This window comes from Pongo pygmaeus, chromosome 13 (genome assembly GCF_028885625.2).
Source record: "Pongo pygmaeus isolate AG05252 chromosome 13, NHGRI_mPonPyg2-v2.0_pri, whole genome shotgun sequence".
Taxonomy (NCBI): Eukaryota; Metazoa; Chordata; class Mammalia; order Primates; family Hominidae; genus Pongo; species Pongo pygmaeus.
The window spans coordinates 96220733-96234689 of record NC_072386.2 but is presented as its reverse complement, the minus strand read 5'-3'; positions in this window follow the sequence as shown (position 1 = coordinate 96234689).

Genomic DNA, 13957 nt, shown 5'->3' with positions numbered 1-13957 from the left:
TAAAGACGGGGTTTCACCATGTAGGCCAGGCTGTTCTCGAACTCCCAATCTCAAGTGATCCACCCACCTCAGCCTCCCAAAGTGCTGGGATTACAAGCGTGAGCCACTGCGCCCGGCAATTACACTACTTTTGAATTGGCTTTAAACTCACCAGGTTCCACATTCTAGAACCAATGCAAATGATATGGAAATGTTTCAATCTTTGTCAATTGGAGAAGAACATAATCATCTCCAGCCTAGAGTGTGGTGGGGGAGTTCTTTTTGAGATTTAATTTTTTTCTTCAAGAAACCCATCCATTTCTTGGGGAATCTCTAATTCACTATTGCAATTGTCCATATTACTAACTTAAATTTTTAATATCTGCATATTTATCATTATATTACTGATCTGAGCTATACTTTTATATACATTTTTCTCCACTTTTAACTTGATTAAAATTTCCAGAATTTCCAGAACTTTGTTTTTTAAGAACCAGTTCTTTTTTTTTTTTTTTTTTTGAGACAGGGCCTCTATCACCCAGGCTGGAGTGCAATGACTCAATCATAGCTCACTGCAGCCTCGATTTCCTGGGCTCCCACCTCAGCCTCCTGAGTAGCTAGGACTACAGGCATGTACCACCAAACTTGGCTGATTTTTTTTATTTTTTATTTTTAGTAGAGACAGGTCTTGCTATGTTGCCCAAACTAGTCTGGAACTCCTGAGCTCAAGCAATCCTCCTGCTTTGGCCTACAGGCATTTAGACTACAGGCATTAGCCACCATGCCTGGCTAAGAACTAGTTCTAATTATTTACAAATTCTACTGTATTCTATTTTTAAACTTATTTACTTATAAGTCTTTATTTGTACTTTTTAAAAATTAGTATTTTATTTATTTTCTAGCTCCTATGTGTAATATATATGTACCGAAAATTTTAATCGTGTGTTTTTCTATCTTGATCTTTATAAATGGATATTTTTAAAGGTATACTAATCTGTGATTAAATCCAAATATCCCATGGACAGTTGAAAGGATATATTTCTATTTGCATACTATTACTATAATGATATTAACTAAAATATTTAATTGTATTATTAAATTATTTCTATTTAATATAAATAATGTGTTGAAATTAGTCATTCTCTTGTCTTATACTTCCAATTTTTTTTCTGTGTTTATTTCGATGCTATTTCTTAGCACATAAAGTTTCATTACCATCAAATCTTCACTCTCAATCAGTGTTTCTCACTGTGTACTCCTTGGACCAGCAGTATCAGTCTCACCTAGGAATCTGTTAGAAATCCAAATTCTCAGGCCCCTCCCCAGACTTAAGGAGTGGGAAACTCTGTGAGTGGGGCCCACTAATCTGTTAAGAGGCCTCCAGGTGATTCTGATGACTCAATTAATGATTACTATGACCACGCTGCTTTCTTTTTCTTTTCTGTTTTTCTAATATGTTTTTGCCTTCTAATTTTATCATTTTTTAGGCAATTTTTGTTTCAAGATATCTAGGAACATAGCAAATCATTGCATTTATTTTATGATCAAATTAGAGAATGTTTCACCTTTTTTAATGGAAAATTTAAACCATTTACATTTATTCTCATGCTTGTTATGCTTGGTCTTTCTAAGCCATTTAATGCATTCTGTGTGTGTGCTTTTTAATATTCCCTTTCCGTTCTAATTTTCTTTATAAGCCACACTTTGTTTTAATCTTCTGCAAATATTTGGAATTCTGGTAAATTGCATCTAAAACTTTAAAATCCATGTTTAGTTATCAAATATACAGACTGTCATTTTTACTCTAATCTACTGGAAATGCGGAGATTAGCACTGGCATTTTCTCTTGCCCTGTAGTCTTTCCTTTCTACCTTCCTTTATTTGAATAAAATTTTATTGAATAAAAATTTTGAATTCAGATAATATTCTCTTTTAAATTTATATAATATGTATAATTTCTTTACAAATAACCTTTTGCCTTCTGTGTAACCACATCTGTCACTATTACTTAAATAATGTCTATATGTTTAATATAGTCAATGCTCACTGTAATTTAATTAATGTCTTAATAATCTGAACAATTCGTGACTAAGTTGTTGAGCACTATTATGTAGGTGTATATTTTTCAAAACATTGCTCCAGACACCAAACATATCAGACAGTGTCTTCCTATTCTCATCACATAAGAACCACAACATTCTCCAGGAAGTTCTATACGCATCACTACATTGTTTTCTGGCTTTTAGCATTGACAATGCTTTTTGCTCATTTGTCAGCAACCAATTTCTTTCTTCTCTGTTCAGGATGCCTGTAGAATTTGTTTCTTTTTCTTTGAAATCCAATTTTTTTAAAGACATTTTTCAATTCAGAAATACTTTTCTTGCCTTTTTCTTTGTTTATTGCCTGTACTCCATTTGTTATGGATTCTTTTTCTAGAATACCTACTAATTATGAAGTGAATTTCTGCTCTCTATTGCTGATAGCTGCTATCTTCTTTCATATTGCTTGAATATCTTTGCCCTTTTCCTCTGCACTCTGAGAACATTTCAAGTTCATCTTCTACCTGATTTAATTGCTTCTTTTTTTGTTGTTGTTTTTTTGTTTTTTTGAGACAAAGTCTCACTCTGTCACCCAGGCTGGAGTGCAGTGGTACGATCTCGGCTCACTGCAACCTCTGCCTTCCGGGTTCAAGCCATTCTCCTGCCTCAGCTTCTCAAGTAGCTGGGACTACAGGCGCACGCCACCATGCCCAGCTAATTTTTTGTGTTTTAGTAGAGACGGGGTTTCACCGTGTTGCCTAGACTGGTCTCGAACTCCTGAGCTCAGGCAATCCGTCTGCCTCGCCCTCCCAAAGTGCTAGGATTACAGGCGTGAGCCACCACGCCCGGCCTAATTGCTTTTTTATGGTAGTGTGTCTTCACTTTCTTTACCCATATATGGATTTTATTTTAGCTACTACATTTTTTCATTTCTATGCATCATTTTATGTTCTTACCCCCCTATCCCCACTCCCCCATAACAGCCTGGTCAGTTTAATGGAAGAAAGTATCCTCTTTTTAGGAATTGATATTTTTTTTAATGGTTTCATTTACTTGCACTAAATCTATTTCAGAGGAAAGTGAATTTGCTTAGTCACAGTACATTACCATGCTTCTCTTGTGCTACAGAACTTTCCATAAACCTCATATTGATTTTTCGATATTCTCATCTTTATGAAGGAGATATATACTAGCCCAGTATTGAAACACTGCCAAGAAATAATTGTTCTGGGACTAGTCAAAGATTGGGTGAGGGGCAGTGGGAGAGGGTGCTCTCCCAATTCCTTTATGTTCCCAGCTTCAGATCCAAAGGAGGAAAGAGTTCCGACAGGTTATAAATGCACATATATATATATACACACACGCATATATATACACACATATATACACACATATATATGCACACACATATATATACACACACATATATATATACACATATATATACATTTTTTTTTGAGATGCAGTTTTGCTCTTGTCACCCAGGCTGTAGTGCAATGGCACGATCTCGGCTCACTGCAACCTCCTCCTCCTGGGTCCAAGCAATTCTCTTGCCTGAGCCTCCCAAGTACCTGGGATTACAGGCACCCACCACCAAACCTGGCTATTTTTTGTATTTTTAGTAGAGGCAGGATTTCACCATGTTGGCCAGGCTAGCCTCGAACTCCTGACCTCAGGTGAACCACCCACCTTGGCCTCCCAAAGTGTTGGCATGAGCCACCGCACCTGGCTAACTGCATATATTAAATGACCTAGACAGTAGCAGAGCTACCTTCGGGAAGTGCTGGAGAGTGGAGGGGTACCTCTTAGCATCTAAAGGAACCAAAGACAGAAAAAGGCCTCATGCTGTGCCCTCACTGAATATATCCCTGGCCCCACAGTATTTTAGAGCAGGAGTAAACTAAAGCCCAGAGAGGTCAAGCCATCTCTCCAGCTATGCCATAGTCTGCACTTGAACCCAGGTGCCCTGACCTCCACATTCAAGTCATCACATGTGACCACACCAGCTGTGCACTGCACATCCAGGTAGCTCCATTTACAGCACTACAATGTAAAGGGCGCCCCTAGGGTTGTGCACTGTGGCAGCATAAATTCATGGATCTTATTTTTAAACCTCCATGGAATTTTCTCTGTTCATTTATGGCCTCTTTATCATAATATACACTTTTCATTTTATGAGTACGTTATCTTGAATAATTCACATTCTTCATAATTCTTTTAAAGTTCCCTTATTTTCCCTAAATTGTCCCCATTTTCTCTGGGGTCAGTTCTGTTTGTTCGTTCTCATTTTATGCTGCTCACTCTCTTCACGAGCCTGGTGAGCACGGGCTCTCCATTCACATTTCTGCAGAATGGTCTACAGGTCAAGCTTGTTCAACCCCCGCAGCCCACAGCCCGCAGGATGCATGCAGCCCAGGATGGCTTCGAATGCAGCCCAACACAAATTCATCAACTTTCTTAAAACATTATGAGATTTTTTTTTGCAATTATCTTTTTTTAGCTCATCAGCTATTGTTAGTGCTAGTGTCTTTCATGTGTGGCCCAAGACAACTCTTCTTCCAATGTGGGCCAGGGAAGCCAAAAGATAGGACATCCTTGGAAGGTTAATCAATGAAGAGAGATGGGTTTATGTTTGCCCCTCTAGTGACGGGAGTGAATGTGGGCTTTCTGTCTGTAGGGGAAGTGTGCTCACTAAAAGGCATCTCTTCCTGGTGTGAGAAAGCAGAACAGGCAGGTGGCACTGTCTCTGACATCCTCTGACCTCAGAGCCTATATTAAGAAGATGGTCTTATGGACTCCAACCATCCATATGGTGAGGCCTGGCCCCTTGCATACAGATTTCTTGATTACTTTAGAAAATACTGATTTCCCTTCAGCCTTAGATGGAAAGAACACTCATTAGTAGCCAGAGGGGCTTTAAAATCTGATCAAGGCAGCCATCCTAGAGAGAGTTTGTTCCTTATCTTCAGGTTGGCCACTCCCCCTACTTTCCTTCTGCATTTCTCCACACCATCGACTTCTGGACTTCACTCTTGCTTTCTCTAGGGCAGAACTGAGCCCTGGCCCTCTCTAGTCTGGTTTGCGCATGAGCTTAAATATGATATGCCTTCTGCCTTCTATATTCTAGAAATTCTTCAAAAGAATTGACCTTCTCCTATGTCACCGTCATTCTCACTTTTTAATAAACTCATTTATTTTCATACCTTCTTACATTGAATTCACTTATTCCTGTTGACACTTCTAAAGGTGGAAGAGGTTGAATGTGTGTGCTCAGTCTGCCATCTTGAACCAACAGCTAGGTAAAAAAATATCCAACAGGCTCAAGTCAGAGGTAAACAGCAGCTTGGAATGTTAGAAATATTCTTTTTAGGCACTTTCTAAAGTGCCTCAAAAAATGACTCTTTTTTTCATTCTAAAACTTAAAATTTGTACATTTATATAGTATATTTTCTATATAGATTCTGTAAAAATTATGTATTTTATATATATTTTTTACATGCTACAAACTCTATGAATTTTATTTTTTATTTTATTTTATTTTATTTTTGAGTTGGAGTCTCACTCTGTCACCCAGGCTGGAATGCAGTGGCGCAGTCTTGGCTCACTGCAGCCTCTACCTCCCAGGTTCAAGGGATTCTTCTGCCTCCCTCTCCTGAGTAGCTGGGATTACAGGCGCCCGCCACTATGCCCGGCTAATATTTTGTATTTTTTAGTAGAGATAGGGTTTCACCATGTTAGCCATGCTGGTCTCGAACTCCTAACCTCAGGTAATCCGCCCACCTCGGCCTCCCAAAGTGCTGGGATTATAGGCATGAGCCATCAAGCCTGGCCCAAATTTTATAATTTTATACTTACACACATTTATGTACATTTATAACTTATATTTTATATAAACTCTATCTAAAATTCTATATATTTTAAAGTAATATGCATTTTTTAAAATGACAAAGGAATATTTTTAAAGGGCATTATACAGTTATTAGAACAGTAGTTTAGAACTCTGTCCCATGAAGACCTGAGGTTTGGCAGAGGTGGCTTAAGGATAAAGAAGGAGGATGAATGAATTAACTCCCAGTGTCCCTACCCTACTTCAGAAAAAGTTCCACCACTTTTATCTACTTTCTATACTTGGGGTTCTATGTAAGATTTCGGCTGGAAAATGAGCACCAGAGCCTAAAAACTGTTTGAAACACCCTATATTAGAGGATTCATATTTGGTATTCTGGGCTTCTGTGATTTATAAATAAGCTTTGTTGTTTATTTAATAAACATCAAAGAGTTGGCTGCTTCAAACAATCAGATTTTATTAATTCTGAGAATGTTTGTCCTCCTTGATTGCATCACAGGTTTCTCCTGCCACCTGGTGGCAACATGTGTCTATTGCAGGGGCAATTTCTAAATTTATCTGGTATCTGCTGAAGTTGCAAATACAACTCACAAGGCGATGAAGATTTGGAGAGGGCTTTTTTACATCCATTACAAGCTACAAGGCACTTCTACATCAATTATGAATTATGTCATTTGGTCTTCCTACCCTCCCTTTCAGGTGGGTATTTATATTTTCTCCCATTTTCAGGAGAGGAAAAAGTAGCTCAAAAGTTAAGTAACAAAACAAAACAAGCTGAGTAACTTACCCCACATGAAGGCCAGAAAATTATGGGACTCAAACTCAGTCGCAAACTTGTAATGGTTATCAGAAACTGATAGCTTTGTGACAATCTAAAGAGGTTTAAATCTGGAGAGATCGTTGGGCTAGAGGTATAAAATTGACAGTCATCAGAATAGAGGTGATATTTGAAGGCATAGACTGATCAAAACTTGAAGCCATGGGAAATGGCACAAATGGGTGTCAAACCAAGGTGTTATGAGCTGGTGGCAGCAGGTGAGAGAAAGATAAGTGTTTGTTTTACTAGGAAGCTCACACGTGGCCGTCTAAAATTGCAATCTGAAGAATGGAAATCTTTGTCCATTGCACGAAAATACATAGTTCAAAGAAGAAGGAAGAAAAGTAGACATAACAGCTCCACTCCACACAGTGCAGATCAAACCTGAAATTCAGTGCCCTACTTGTTATGGGAAGCAGATGTGACAGCAAAAAAATAACAAAGCGTGAATATTCACAGCTTCTTTCCCTGCTTACCCCTTACTCCCAAAAGGATTCTTTCTTGCCAAATTATCCAACTGTCCCTAAACATTTTTTGTGAGTAGTGGGGTAATTAATAAGGAAGATAATACAAGATGAGGAAGAAGATATCAGGATTTAAAACAGAAAGGGAAAGAACTAAGGATGCGAGGAGAAGAATGTATGCAGAAAAAGGAAAGTGGGACAGACATGAAGAGAGCCCTTACAGGCTGGGTTTAGAAAAGAGTATTTTGGAGTTTATAGTAGGAGAGAAATGAGACTTTGGTATTGCAGCCTTATACAGAAGATGGGTGGATGGAGAGGAAGCAAACAGAACTGGGCCCAGCCTCAGGTAGGTCATCAGGCAGAGAAGAGCAGATCATAGAAGCAAGAGATTGGAGCCTGGAGCAAGTCTCAAATCAAGGCAGATGACAAGAGGTGCAAAAAAGGGCCATAAGGCAAAACTCCTGAGAAAAAGCCCAAGACCAGCTTGATTCTGGGGCAAAATCTGTGCCATCCATGATTTACCTGCAGAAACAGAAACCAGATCCTCAGATGGATGGGTCCCTGCCAAAAGATGCCTGAGAGATAGGTCCCCATCCCACTGGATAAAGGAGAGAAGGGAGAGGCTAAATAAAGCTTCCAACACATTCAGGTGCAATTGACAAAACTCTGTCCAGGGCTAAAGGCCCAGCTCTGCCATTTTCTAACTGGTAACCTTAAAAACTCCCCTGGCCTCCGAGGCTTCCATGCCATCCTCTGCACACATAATGAGTGGAAGTAGCTGGGTGATGTTGAAGGCTCTTCCAGCTCTGACCCTCTGCCTCAGAGTCTCACAGCATCCCAACTGGTTGCAGGGAAACTAGCTGTCTCCTTCCCCTAGAACAGGTTGGGACTGAGAAAAGCAGGTCTTCCTTTAAGGCTGTGGCTGTTGCTAAGAAGAGTCCCTCCCCAAACCCCACCCTATCCTGCAACTTTCATCATCACCATGTGCTTCATGATCGCCTCCCACCTAGTGTGGAGAGATAACCTCCAGCACACTCTTTCATGCACCAAGCTCCAACCATGTCCTATTCATCTGAGTTCCCCTTGCTCAACTCAGGGCCTTTGCCCCTACCTGGTCCTCTGTCCGCATGGAATGTCACCTGCCAAAAACTCATTCTTGATGCTTCTCAGTAGATTCTATGACAGGAAGGTGCCAGCTCCTTGCTTTCTCAGGCCACCATCTCTGATTCCTTAGAATCCTAGAATTCTGGATCTGATTGGGTTTGGGGTTTCAGATTATAATCTATATGAAGGCTCAATAAATGTTTATTAAGCTACTTATTAAATGATTTATTAATTTAAATAATTAATGGGTACATGGATGTATAATTATAATAAATCCAAACACTTCTCACTATATTCATGTCACCATCTTCATCTGTCACTGGATTTTTGTAATAATTTGTAACTGTTCTTTTGACATCTGCTTCCCTTTCTATCTTTCCTCCTATTAAAACCTAAGCTAGGGCCGGGTACAGTGGCTCACACCTGTAATCCCAGCACTTTGTGAGGCCAAGGTGGGCAGATCATGAGGTCAGGAGTTCCAGACCATCCAACATGGTGAAACCCCATCTCTACTAAAAATACAAAAATTAGCTGGGCATGGTGGCACATGCCTGTAATCCCAGCTATTTGGGAGGCTGAGGCAGGAGAATTGCTTGAACCAGGGAGTCAGAAGTTGCAGTGAGCCGAGATCGGGCCACTCCACTCGTCATCCAGCCTGGTGACAGAGTGAGACCCCGTCTCAAAAAAAAAAAAAAAAAAACCTAAGCCAGGCCAGGCATGCTGGCTCCTGCCTGTAATCCCAGCACTTTGGAAGGCCGAGGCGGGTGGATCACCTGAGGTCAGGAGTTCGAGACTAGCCTGGCCAACGTGGTGAAACCCTGTCTCTACTAAAAATACAAAAAAAAAAAAAAATCAGCCAGGCATGGTGGACAGGAGAATTGCTTGAACCCAGAAGGCTGAGGTTGCAGTGAGCCATGATCGTGCCATTACACTCCAGCCTGGCCAACAAAAGTGAAACTCTGTTTAAAAAAAAAAAAAAAAAAAAAAACACCCAAGCTGTATTTATCACTTCTCTACTCAGGGCCCTCCAGAGGAAAAGCCACAGGTTTTAGAATGGCTTACACAGTCAGCATGGTTAGGTCTCTTTTCTTCTCTGATTGCCCCTACCATACTCACTCCATGTCAGCCATGCTAGCCTCCTTGCTGGTTCACAAATATGCCCTACTTCTAACTCTTCCATGACTTTGCCTGCCTGGCTAACCCTTCACACCCTCCAATCTCTGCTCCTATGTCACTTTCTGTGGGAGGAGTTTGCTGACCACCATATTGAAGATTTGCAATACGTTCCTCCCTTGGAATTCCCTATCTGCCTCTCCTGCTTTATTTTTTCCACAGTACTTATCACTTTATGATCTATGACATAATTTACTTATTTGATTTACTTTATGTCTCTCCTAATAAGCCCTTGAGAAAGGATTTTTGGTCTGCCTTGTTCACTGTTGTATCCCCAGTAGTTGGCACTTAATATTTGATGAATAAAATCTCTGGTTCCCAAGTGGTTTGATTCTAGCATAGTGTCTCATTCAAATAAACTAGTCCAGCAGCCAAAAGTAATTTGAACCTTTTATTGTGCTTTTAAGAATCACTTAAGGAGATTGCAATCATAACCCAAGTGACACATCTTAAAATTTCCTTTCCACCCTTCAGTAATTCTTCAATCCAGCAGCTGCTTCTTCTAAAACCTTCTTTTCCACATCTCTCCCACATGGAGACTTTCCCAGGTTCTTTACTTTTCCTTCCCCACGGGCCATTGGCCCCCGTATCCTCACCAGAAGTTACCACCGGGACTTCTGCTTCTACCCCCACTGAGCGACGCTAGGATGCCTGGAGGTACTCCCTCACTTTCTATGGAGGGAAATGAGCAGAGTCCTCTAAGAAGTGAAGTTCTCTCATGCTGAGTGCTTTTCCCAAAGTAATTGCAATCAATCATATTTTTGACAACAGTTTTGTTCCTTTATTACAAATGCAACCTTAGGAAGCAAAAAGCCAGGGACCCCGATATTTTCCCAAGGAGTCACTCTATGTGTTTGTTAGTTGAAATACTTGTACTCTTACTGTTAACTTATCTATGACCAGTTAGGTAGAGGTTAGAGACTTCCCTTTCCTCTAAACTTTGAGAATCTTGACATTTCTGGGGAGTTTAGAGGATGGGGGTCCGGAGGAGCATTACAAGTCACTCAAGGAGAGAAACTGAGTCAAAGCCTCTCTCCCTCTTTAACACACACACACACACAAACGTACCCTGCCCCCATACCCGGGTGCTCAGCTCTCTGAGGGAGAGGGCTGGCTAACTAGAGAAGCAGATTCCAAGAAGCAGCTAGACTACAAAGCTTTTGATGCCAGGGACCTGTTCAGCTCAGCTGGTGGCCAAGACCCTGGAGTAGGAGGATATAGGCAATCATCTGGAGAGAAACCCCAGGGTGCCAGGACCCCTGAGCTCCTGCCCTGAAATCACAGGGAGTCATCACTGGAGGAGAAAGGGAAGAGCTGGAACCAAAAGTGAGCCAAGCACCCAGGAATTCCCCTGGGAGCAAACCTTGTGCAGCAAAGGAAACTTAAGGAGCTTGAAGGGGTCTGTCAGTGGGTCATGAGGGGTCACTTGGTCCCAATCAGGCCTGAGGGTCCTGACTCTAAGCATACGAGGCACATATAGTAAAGCTGCTGATAAAATTCCTTCTTTGGTCAAAATGGGCACAAAATCTGGAACAGAATTAAGCCTGCAGCCAGGACCATCGGAGGCACAGCATGGCCAAAAAAATCAATCACTCATTTATTCAACAAAGATTTATTAAGTGCTTACTATTGCCAGGCATCGTCCGCTTGGTGCTGACAACCTGGTCAAATAGACAAACCCCTGTGTGGGAGAAGTCACCACCAGGGAATGTCCCTGTGACTATTCCCATCTGGTTCCTCCAGACATACTGGCCCCACACCGCTGGTGAACTTTTAAAACAAACTTCAGGGAGTACGGTCTGCTTGCACTAGATATATACTTTAACCCCAGAAAAAGTTTAACAACAAAACCAAAATCATAGTGCCTTGAAAAATAAAACAATGTCGATGGCTGATTTTATTTTTGTTATTTCCTAGAACTCTTTGGCAGCTTACTCAAGATTCCAGGATTCCACAGAGCACGATTTAAAATCCTTTGTCCTCGGTCACGCTGACCTTCCAAAAAAGTGGTGGGCACACACTATCCCCCAAGCAGCAGTAGCAGCGAGCTACATCTAAGCAGAGTGAGCCAGGCTTCATTACAGGAGCTCTGAGGCCCGAATTGGGCTTCCCAGAGGGTCCATGTCGACTTATAAATAGATGCAGTAAAAGAGTAAATAATGAATTTGTGCAATTGGAGGGAAAAGCTCCAAAGCAGTTCTGGTGATGGGGAGACAAGCATTTAAAAAGGAGTGCCTGAGCATGCATCTCGCCCAGCAAATGTAATGGCTTCATATACATTCATGAGCTTTGGTCTCCACTCTTCCTCTTTTTTAGTCACAATCATAAAAGACAAAAGAAAAGTGAGAGGGGAGAGAAACATAGATATACTTTAAGGGTACGAATTGCAAACACAATCTACAGTTTGTAAATTGCTTGGAGACCTTTGGAGGGAGAATCAAGAAAATGAAAAGTAGAACATACAGGAATATTGCTGCTTAGGGGAAAGTCTCTGCTCTGTGCATAAAATCTTGTCTAGAGAATGGTTGAGAGGCACAATACCGACTAAATGTGAGATTGCTTTGTAGAAAGGACGTGCCTCCTTCTCCATTCTGCGTTCCTCCACCTGTCTCCTGTGGCCACCTCCAAGGTCATATTTGTGGAAGCTCCAAGGTTCTATGGCTTTAGTTATATTCAAAACCAGGGGACTCAGAGGTCCCTGCTATGTGCGTTGGCCTCTGCTGCCTCCAACCCACCCCCACCCCAGGTAGACCCACTGACAGCCCAGCCTGCAGCAAAGTCACACTTCCTGGGTTTATATCCCAGCTCAGCCACTTTTTCTGTAACCTGCACCTTCTTCTAGAAAGGATTCACAGTCAGCTGCAAAATGGCTTTTCAATTTTCTGCATTTATGCATGTGTTGGTTTGTAATTTGGGTAGGGAGATTTATTGGTTTTAGAAATAAACATGAAGACACAGACACACAAACACAGTGAGGAAATTGGCTTCTGGTAACCTGACGTCAAGTTATGGTTACATGCTGGGGTCTTGTGCCCCGAAAGGGAAGTGTGTGTTGCTAACTTCAGCTAGAAGGAATGCAGTGGTGCAGCTGAAAAGAATGAGAGGAAGATCACAGACCATCTGCCTTTTCCACACCAGGCTGTGTGTTTAAACCAACGGCAACGGAGCCAGCTCAGCGGGGTCACAGGGCTCTGCTGCCTCTTTCCCGCAAGTGAAACTGACCCCAGGCCCTAGCAAGCTGTTTCGGAGCTCCAGGCTGCCCGAGGAGCTGCTCTTCAGAAGGGAGGCAAGATGAAGGTCATACCTATTCGTGTTTAGCCGTGGCCTGGTGGCAGCTCTGCAAACCCTTGGCTTAGGGCCAGCATGGATAATTACATTTCACCTGCCCAAACTCTCCCGTGGTTTCCCTCAGAAACAGACCCTCTTCCATGGCTGCCATGATCCAGAACATAAATACTCTCTCAAAGGCAGTATTCTACACCTGGGCAATTGAGGTTTTGTTCCTTAGAAGGAAAATCCTCTTGTAACAACACACAGTCATTGCTTTATTCCTTCAGCAAACATTTATTAAGCACCTACTTAATAAGTGCTAACCACTGTGCTGGAGGTGCAAAGATGAATAAGATTGTTTGTTTGTTTGTTGCTTGTTTTGGCCCTGAGAAGCTCACAGTTTGGTAGGAAAGCTATCAATATCAGCAGTAAATGCCTTTAAAAGTAGAATATGGCCAGAGAACTGCAAAGAGAGATTCTGAATCTCCTTAGGAGAGTCAAGGAAGACTTTAGGATCGGTGATTTTGAAGCTGAGCTGTTAAATAGAACCTCAGTAAGCAGATAATGAGGATGAACGTACAAGGCAAAGGGCAAACACATATGCCAAGTAAGGGGCCGTGAAGGAGCATGGCATTGACAAAAAAGGCGAGAGTGGTGGGAGCATAAGGCATGAGACAGAGGGGTAGGAAGAAGGGGAGGCTGGAAACAGAGTCTCTGGTTAGGTTGTGAAGTGCTGGGAATCTCACGGTAAGGAATTTGTGTACTGCACTGAAAGGTCTTTAAGCAGTGAAACAACTGATCCATCAGTGCTCCGCAGCAGTGTGGAGAGAAGAGTGGGCAAACTCAAGAAGCAAAGGTCAGAAGATGCAACAAAAATATGACACCACCACCCTAAACCCAACAAGAGGTAGTGAGAGGCTGAATGAAGGTGGAGAGAGTGGGAAGGGAGGAGCAGACGGATAGAAGCATTCAGGAAAGGGAATTAACAGGTTTTTAGTGGCTGGTTGGGTGAAAAGTGAGAGAGGAGAAGAGTTTAGAAGGGTGGGTGGCAGGACTATTAACTAAGATGCCACAGGAGGAAGCAGAGTAGGGGAATTGAGGGGCTCAGGTGGAGATTTCAGAAGGCAGCTGGAAATGCAGATCTGGGCTCATAAACTTCCGTAAGTTTTCCGCAATGACTACAGGCTACGTTTTATCAACAGTTTATCTCTGATGGCTCTAAACCAGTGATTTTCAAATCTGAGCTTAAGATTCAACTAGAAGG